The sequence below is a fragment of the Phacochoerus africanus genome, chromosome 2 (genome assembly GCF_016906955.1).
Source record: "Phacochoerus africanus isolate WHEZ1 chromosome 2, ROS_Pafr_v1, whole genome shotgun sequence".
In the NCBI taxonomy this organism is placed as follows: domain Eukaryota; kingdom Metazoa; phylum Chordata; class Mammalia; order Artiodactyla; family Suidae; genus Phacochoerus; species Phacochoerus africanus.
The window spans coordinates 128453954-128463367 of NC_062545.1; the positions used below are offsets into that span (position 1 = coordinate 128453954).

Sequence of the window (9414 nt, forward strand, 5' to 3'; positions counted from 1 at the left end):
TTTGCCTTTTCTAGTGCTGCTCTGGCGGCATATGGAGGTTCCCAGGCTAGGAGTCCAATCGAAGCTATAGCCGCCAGGCTACACCAGAGCCACAGCAACGGTGGATCCGAGCCTCGTCTGCAACCTACACCACAGCTCACGGCAACGCCAGATCCTTAACCCACTGAGCGAGGCCAGGGACCGAACCCAAAACCTCATGGTTCCTAGTCGGATTCGTTAACCACTGCGCCACGACGGGAACTCCTGCATTTGGATTTTTTAATTAATTTATTATTATTATTATTATTGCTTTTTAGGGCTGCACCCGCAGCATATGGAAGTTCCCAAGATAGGGGTCAAAGCGGACCAGCAGCTGCCATCCTTTGCCATAGCCACAGCAACACCCGATCTCAGCCACGTTTTCAACCTATGCCACAGCTCACTGCATCGCGGAGCCCGGACACAGTTTAGCCAGGCCAGGCAGGGATGGAACCCTCATACTCATGGATACTAGTGGGATTCATTTCCACTGTGCCACAATGGGAACTCCCAGGATTTTTTTTTTTTTTTTGTCTTTTTGCCATTTCTTGGGCCCTTCCTGTGGCACATGGAGGTTCCCAGGCTAGGGGTCTAATCGGAGCTGTAGCCACCGGCCTACACCACAGCCACAGCAACGTGGGATCCCAACCGTGTCTACAACCTACACCACAGCTCATGGCAACGCCGGATCCTTAACCCGCTGAGCAAGGCCAGGGATCAAACCCTCAACCTCATGGTTCCTAGTTGGATTCGTTAACCACGATGGGAACTCCCTGGGGGGTTTTTTTGTTTGTTTTTTGCTTTTTTTTGTTGTTTTTAATGCTCATAAAACAAACTAAAATTTGCTTTGAACCTGAGGCAGATTAGAAAAAAATCCTCAAGGAGAAAATCCTTCTCACCTAAGAGGCATTGGAGGCCACGAACTCCTCTTTGGCACTCTCACAGTGGCTGTGGGAACCAGAGCCTCCAGAGCGGTCAGATTTTTCACCTGTCACAGTTTACTGTCTAATCTACACTCTTCTAACCATTAGTAAATATGTGCACGATGTTCCTAAAATCCCTGCACTCCCAAGTATTGGGTCTTTAGCCAGTGTGAGGCTTTTTAAGAGAACCTAATAAATGATTTCACCATTGATAGGAAACAAATGAGGAAAGAGAGAGTATCCCACGGTACAATCTCCCTAAATTTAAAAATCATATATAGCAAGGAAGAGGAAGGCTGGCTGATTGACTGGCAGATTGAGTTATAAAGAGACAGTGAAGTCCCAGAATTCATTTTTTGCCGCTTTATAATCTAGGCCCTGACCTAAAGTCAAGCCGATGGGCACAATCAGAGACTTCCAAATCTAAAAAGGCGCCTCTGCCGTGCCATTGTTCCCACAATGCCGTGACTCGGATTCGAACCGAGGTTGCTGCGGCCACAACGCAGAGTACTAACCACTATACGATCACGGCGAGCTACTGGGGCGCCATGAGAATCGCGTCACCGAGTGTTGTTCCTGTTGAGATGGCTGCCGCTCTAGCCTAAAGCTGCCCAATACCGCCCCGGCCCCTTTGGCGCTCATGCCCAGCACGAAGCCGGGTGGAGGCACTGGGCACTCCCGGCCGACGTCTTCGCTTGTCATCTGCAGGCACCGTATAAAACAGGATGTGAAAGTGTTTTACAAACTAAAAGACACCTTGGGAGGTCGGGGCTGCAATCCACCGGGGCCTTCACGCAGTCTGCGCATGTGAAGCGCCGGGGCCGTCCAAATGGCGGTAACGGGCCCCCCCTCTTACACCCACCGTGCCCCGGCGCTCACGCTATCTGAACGGAAATGGGAATGGGGATGTTTCTTAAATCCTACAAGAAGGAAAATCAGTTTGGACCCACCCGCACAACTTCCTTCCAGACGCAGGGTAAGAGAAATTCCGACACGGCCTGCAAGGAGATAGAAAAACGACGGGACCTGGCTCGCGGGCGAGCGCAGAAGAATGCGGAGAGAGCAAGACGCCAGTGAGAAGCGGCGAGGTTAGAGCTGGGCGGGAAAGAGCAGTGACAAGGCAAGGGGGGGCGTGGCTTTAACAGAGAAAGGCTTCAGCGACAGAAAAACAGCGCCGGGCCTCGGTAGCTCGCCGTGATCGTATAGTGGTTAGTACTCTGCGTTGTGGCCGCAGCAACCTCGGTTCGAATCCGAGTCACGGCATTGTGAAAGCAATAGCACGGCAAGAGGCTTGTGTTTTAACGCTCTCATCAAATTTTATCTTCAGTTTGTACCACCATTCGAAAATGGATACTACTCTGCCCGTGACAGTTGGAAACAATATTTACGCCAGACGCCTGGCTAAATTGGATTCCGGAAGAATGTAGGCTTCCTGTTACCCTTGGTTACGCATGTCATTGTTCTTTCGGACAAAGCACAGAGCACTGGCAAGGTTCATAAATGTTATAATTCACATATGTACAAATTTCCATGGCACCAGTGGAAACGGGCTCCCAGTAATAGAAAGAGAAGGATTCGCAGAGGAGGTGACCTTTGAAGCAGCTCTTAATGGCAGAAAGGGAATTTGTCAAGCAGCCAGGGTAATCTAGGGTGCTGAGGTTTAAAGGAGGTCTCTAAAAGGAACTATCACAATTCCTTTTTGTAGGTCTTCTCGCTTCCTCACCTCCACGACTCTCAAAAGCCCTGGCCTGACAGGTAGTAGGCACTTCTCAAGGACGTGTTGAGCAAATGAAAGCGAGTAACTAGGCAATGGGAAAGGACACTGAGGGAAGGCACAAGATGAGCTGGAAAAGGTAGACAAATTTCCTGCAGTGTTGGGGGTGAGGATAAGAGGTGGAGGAGTGAAGGTTTCTATTCGCGTTTAGCAAGATTCCTCTGGCGACTCTGCAGGGTGGAGAAGGGGGCGAGCGATTAGAGCAGACGACACGGAGAGATGGGTGGGTTCTCTGGATTCACTTGTTAGAACGAGTAGCACGTTCTCAGTTTAGCAAAACGTCATTGCCTACTGTGGACTCATGGTTCTAGGAGCCTTGGGGACGGGAGCACGGACGTACAAGAAGAAAAATCGGACCAAGTCCCTGCTGGGCCCAGGGACGCAAAAGAGGAGGGTATCGGCTCCGGCGGGAGCCTTGTGGAGCGACGAGTCAGGGCCTTCGTGGGAGTAAGAGAAACTAGGAAGTGAGTGTTAAAGGAGATGGGAATGGCGGGGTGAGATGTGTTCATTGGGTCCCTTCTAAGTGGCCTGCCGGGTTCTGGGGGAACCCACGTGTTCCGCAGAGGCAGAGTTGGGTCACTCCTGCGGAAATTGTCAGGGAGGAGAAGCCCCGAGGAGCATCCCCTGCGGTTTGGGGCCGCTGGAATGGTCTCCGAGGCAGAGGAGATGGGCGTCCTTCAAGGAGAGTTATTCAGCTTGTGAACAGTCTGAGCTCGGGCCGGGCCGGGCCGGTCCCTGGATCCCCAAGTGGTCCCCACTAAACTTCCACCACCTTTACTGCATTATCTCCACCTCCCGTGGCTGATGGGCCAAACCAGGAGAAACCCGAGCAGCTGGTAAGGGAGCATTGCGCCTGCGCGTTCTGAGACTCGGCCTTGGGCCGGAACCCGCCCCATAGGTGGACCTTTCAGTGACGTACAGAATGGGAAGGCCTATAACTGTTGAAGTAGACAATCAGAAAAGCGGCTCCGCAGGTCCCCGGTAGCTCGCCGTGATCGTATAGTGGTTAGTACTCTGCGTTGTGGCCGCAGCAACCTCGGTTCGAATCCGAGTCACGGCATTGTGGGAACAATGGCACGGCAAGGGGCCTGATTTTTTTAAATTATTTATTTTTTGTGTGCCAGTCTAAAACACGTTGTATAAATCATGACTGACTTTCTCGAAATGAACCGCTGCATCTCTCTACTTTGAAAACTGAGCTACACCTGCGATAGCCACCTTCAGTAATTCTCATTTAATACTCTAAATACGGCTTCAGATCAAACAATTGTTATCCCTTCCCTCATGAGAAAATCGTTCTCTTACACCAACAAACAGCGCCCCTGTGGTTTTGCGGGTTTTTTTCTTTTTCATGCATTTTTTCAAAAAAATAATTTGTCCATTTTCAAATAGAGAATAAAATATGCACAAGTCCAGTGAAGTGTCTCCCTTTCATTCTTCACCCCTTACCCACCAATTATTGCCAGGTTTCAATATATATTTCTTTGTCAGTCTTTGTATAAACAAATATTTATCTATGTATATATATGAAAATATATATCCCCTTGCTTCTTGCATAATAGAGACCACCTCTTCCCTTCCTCCTCTTCACCTCCAGAAATCAGACTAAACTTGAAGCATTAGATTTTGCATCCTAGGCAATTTCCCTTTACCGGGAAGACTATGCATACCTAGAGGGAATCTCCACCCAACTGATCCTGTCCTTTTTCTCCAAAGCCCTGGCTCCTGGCTGGGGAGGGTGGAGCACTGTTTGGGTTGATAAGACAAGGGAAAGGAAGTCCTTACTGTGCCCATAAAAAGCTTTTGGATAGGCGCCTGGGCTCTGTTAGGAATCAGCCCTATTTTGACTTCAGGCTGGAAGGGCACAGAAGCATCCTGGGTTTGGAGTTGGGAAGAGCAACTGCACTTGATAGTTCATTTGGTGACCCCCTGCACTTCCATCTCATTTAAGTCAGGATCCAACTTAAATCACAAACCACTCAAGTTAGAAAATTCTAATGCATTGAAGGGCAGAACTGAATCCTACTATATTTGTATTCCAAGAATACCACCTCTCCATAAATATTTGAACAGAGATTTCTTATTGGGTTCATAAATGAGAGAAGTGGCCTAGTTTACTTTATGGTTGTCTCTTACAAGTTGTATTCTTGCAACATAGAATCACGTTATTTTCCTAGCAGTCCAATGGAAAACGTGGCCCAAATGAAGCTCCATCTACATGCAGAATCTCCAAGAACAGAGTGTGTATATGAGTGTACGGGGATATGTTTGTCCTTTCACGGTTGTGGAGAGCAGATGGGCCCAAGGCAAGGCTGGAGACAAAAGGCAAGAGCCCAGACTTAGAAGGCAGAACCAGAAGGGATGAGAGCTCAGGACAAGACTGGGCATTCAACCTCAGGCAAACAGAAGCAAAGCCACCCTAATCAGTATCCAGTAAGAAAAATAAGTGCTAAGGACTAGGCATTGGGACATGTGCAAATCTAGGAGGTTAAGGGAGGAGGAGAGGATGTGGCTTGAGAGAAAGGAAAACACTGTCATTTTAAAGAAAGTTTGGGAAAAGAAGGTTTCAAGCACAGAGGAAGTCAGCATACTCTGCAAAGGAGAAAGAGGAATAAGAAAGTCAATAGTCTTATCATTTAGAAGTTATTGTTGATGTTTAAAACCTTCTAAAAGAGTAAATAGATAACATGTATCGGGAATCAGAAAAAAAATGTGCACTCTTTGCCCCAGTAACTCCACTTTTGAGACTCTTTCCAAAGGAAATAATCCTAAACTTGGAAAAGTTATCTGCATACAAATGTTTGTTATAGTTATTTAGAAGGGAGAAGAATGGAAATAACTTAAATGCTCAACACATAAAGTGTTGAACTAAACGAAGCTATGTTTATTTGATAAGATATTAAATAGCCATTTTTAAAGTACAAAGTCAATTTCTAAATACCATTTCCAACTAAAAGGAGTAAGACTTCAGAAGTACACGTTGAGTCTGGAATATATTGTATGAGAAAACAAGTAAATATTTAAAGATTGGCAGGACCAAGTCAAATAAAGCAAAAGGCTGTTAAAAAGGATTCTACTGGCCAAATCTGGGACAATTCTCAACATCAAAAAGAATAATGAAGGTAATGGATTATATCACACTGATTTTTTTTTTTTTTTTTGTCCTTTTGGGGCTGCACCCACAGCACATGGAGGTTACCAAGCTAAGGGTCTAGTCAGAGCTACAGCTGCCAGCCTACGCCAGAGCCACAGAAACACAAGATGTGAGCCGCATCTGCGACCTACACCACAGCTCACGGCAACGCCAGATCCTTAACCCACTGAGCAAGGCCAGGGATTGAACCTGCCACCTCTTGGTTCCTAGTCGGAGTCATTAACCCCTGCGCCATGATGGGAACTCCCACACTTTTTTTTTTTTTTTTTTTTTAAAGCTTTTTTGAGACCATGGGGATGGGGAAGGGGAGAAGGAGGAGGGGGAGGGAGGAGGAGGAGAAACTCTTCTTTACAGAGGAATGTCGATAATAAATGCAGAATGACAGACTTAGTCACCATTTTGTACTCCTCACTGTAACAACAAATGTAAGCACAGATCATCAATGGAAGCTAAAACCACTGGGTAAAACACTGTTGGGAACTAATAGTTAAAGGTCTAAGGACATCACAACACAACTTACTTTAAATTGTCAAGCAGAGAAATCTAATAGATTCCAACTTAAGCAAGTGATAAGCCTAGCATCACCAATAAAGAACAAAAGTGTACTATTGGCCAGCCTGCCAGTGTGACACACAGCAAAGTCCACAATGTTCCTTATGTACTTTATATACTGGTCTTTTCAAGAATGTCTAACCTGAACCTAATCACAAGGAAACCATGGAAAGATCCAAAATGCGGGACATTCCATATGACCACTGCCAAAGACACTTTTAAAATGATCAATGTCAGGAAAAAACAAACTAGCAAGAAAAAATGGGGAACTGTTCAAATTTAAAGAGATTAAACAAGTGCAGCAGGGGGAGCTTGATAAATCCTGATTAAGGACAAAAAAAAACCCACAGCACTGAATATATAAAACATTCAGGGGAAAAAAGAAAAAAATTAATATGAACTGTGTAATAGACAATACTATTATGATAATGGTCTTATGGCCCTATAGAATTCCTTTTTCTTAGGAAATGGCTGCTGAAGTATTTAGAGCTTGAAGGGTCATGATATCTGCAACTTGGCATCAAATGGTTAAGGAAACAAAGGAGAGGGGGATAGAACAAATGTGGCAAAATGTTAGAAAGTAGTGAATCTAGGTGAAGGGTATACAGATTTTCACTGTACTTTGAATTTTTCTGTAGCTTTTAATTTTTTTGAAAAAAAAAGTTAGAAGAAAGTAAAGCTTAGATAATTAAGATGGGGAAATTATGCAATGTTAAGTGGAAAAAAACAAGGACGGAATTGTTTATACCACAATTTTAGCTATATAAAAATAAGAACAAGAGAAATGATCTTTATTCATTTCAACATTTGTTAAGCTCCTGCCACATGACAGGCTCTGCACTAAGTGATGGGAACACCCGGCTTTCTCTTCAGAATCCTGAGTCTATGGTATAATGCTTACCATGCTTAAATTCGAGACTTTGCCATCTGGCAAACTGCACTCAAGGCTCAGAGGAACCTTGCTGTCATGGCCTCACCCCTGTGTCCTTGGTTGCTAGCAAGCTCAACAACCCTTGCTTCCAGGAGCCCACACTCTGGTAGCGGAGGAAAGTAAATCAACAAATAGTTTAAAACAAGAGTAAGTTCATCGTGCACATAAAGTATTACAGCTTTTTAATTATCATTAAACTCTACCCTTATGATATCCTCTCCCTTCCTCATCCAACTTTACTTCTTATTCGTCCTCACTTTGAATCCTCCACTTTTTTATGGTATGCTGCTTCCCATCTCAATGCCTTCACTCAACCCATGCTAACCTCCTGGTTTGTAATGTCCTTTCACGCCTTTGATTTATCTGTCCAAATCCTACCCAGCTCAGGCCTAACCCCCTCCATGAAGCCTGCCATCTTTTATGCAGACTTGGTTGATTCCTTTCCTCTGAACTGACAGCTTAATTCCATGTTTCTTAAGAATATGTGGCTTCATTTGACACCTACCCATTGTAAGTATTTTACAGTTTACAAAGCCTGTTCATATCCATCATTTCCCCTAATCCTCACATGACAATTATCATGTTGTCATGCCTTTTGCAGATATAAGGAAAGTGAGACTCAGCGGCATTGAGTACCTTGCCACTGATCCTCAAAGATCTGGCTACAGCCCGTAACTATTGCTGTCAGACACCCAGTGATTGAGGAGACCATCCAATGTGGATCAACTGGACCATTCTTCTAGTCTTTATTATCTCTATGTCCAGCATTGCTTTGTTAGCCAATTTTTTTTCAGCCTTTCAGGGCTGCACCTACGGCACATAGGTTCCCAGGTGAATCGGAGCTGCAGCTGCCAGCCTACATCATAGCCAAGGCAACGCCAGATCCCAGTTGCCTGTGACCCATGGCTGCCTGCAGCTTGAGGCAATGTGGGATTTGTAACCCACTGAGCAAGGCCAAGGATCAAAGTCGCATCCTTATGCATACTAGTAGTGACCCACCGAGCCAAAATGGGAACTCCCTGTTAGTCAATTTTTTAAGCTGCACATTTTTACAATGTACATGGTATTTCCTCTATCATAAGCCATGAAATGAGGAACAATATCAGATGTTTCAGCATCTACTACAGTCCTTCCACTCAGTGTGGTGGGAGGACAAGTTGTATCTGTATCATCTGGGAGCCTGTTAGAACTACACAGGGACCCCATCCCAGCGAGACCTACAGAATCTGAAACTTCAATTTAACAAGTTCCCCAGGAGATTTGTGTTCACATTAAAGTTTGAAAAACACTGTTCTGTAACACCGACTAGAATGTTAACAGGGCAAAAACTCCACGAATATTTTGAGGGCCCTGGGAATCCTAGGAGATTCTCAGTTTTACCATCACATCTTACTCTACTCCAGCTTTAAGGCCTCTTCCCTTTGCGACATCTCTTGAGTCTTTGCCCCCTTACAAGTTAAATAGGAGCCTAAGAATAAGGGAGACACTGAGGCGGTGCCAAGGGGGGTGGGAGTGGGAGTGGGAGTGGGATGTTGGTGAGGTGAAGCTGCTTTCTAACTGAGCCAAAAGAAAATGTTGGCGTCAGCTTCAGGGTTACAACATTTCTGGGGAGAAACGCTTTATTTCTAAGACAAAAATGCCTATTGCTTGAGCATCCCAGCCTCTGGAAGATAAGGGGTTTGTGATAGACAACATTGGAACTGTTTCTAGACTTGATTTATTGACTTGTCTGTTTTTATTCTGTCACTAATCTGATTGACAATGAAACCCAGGATGTGACTTGAAGGGATTTCTCTGTGCGCACACTGCCCTTAGGGCGGGGAGGAAGAGGGGGCATCTGTTTAGCGCGGGTGCGCCTGTGAGTGGGAGGGATTTGCCTGAGAGAAGGATGTGTGGAAACCCCACGGGAGACGTGGGTGCCTCTAGGGAGTTGACTGTAACGTGAGGCGTATCTGCCCAGAGTGGGTTCGAGTATGTGCGGGCGGGGCGGGCAGTTAGATTGGAGGCAGTAGGTGGGGGCTCCCACGGTAGCACGCGGGAGGTGGTGGTTACAGACACATCT

At 45.8% G+C, this 9414-nt stretch overlaps 3 non-coding genes across 3 annotated transcripts; 2 read left to right on the plus strand and 1 right to left on the minus strand.

The window, feature by feature from the left end:
* Window positions 1–1401: 1401 nt before the first annotated feature.
* TRNAH-GUG (transfer RNA histidin (anticodon GUG)) lies at window positions 1402–1473 on the minus strand. The gene has a single exon. It is a non-coding gene; the product is annotated as a tRNA-His (tRNA).
* A 659-nt stretch (window positions 1474–2132) lies between these two features.
* Window positions 2133–2204, plus strand: TRNAH-GUG (transfer RNA histidin (anticodon GUG)). The gene has a single exon. It is a non-coding gene; the product is annotated as a tRNA-His (tRNA).
* A 1499-nt stretch (window positions 2205–3703) lies between these two features.
* On the plus strand, window positions 3704–3775 carry TRNAH-GUG (transfer RNA histidin (anticodon GUG)). Its single transcript has one exon. It is a non-coding gene; the product is annotated as a tRNA-His (tRNA).
* The last annotated feature ends 5639 nt before the right edge of the window (window positions 3776–9414 follow it).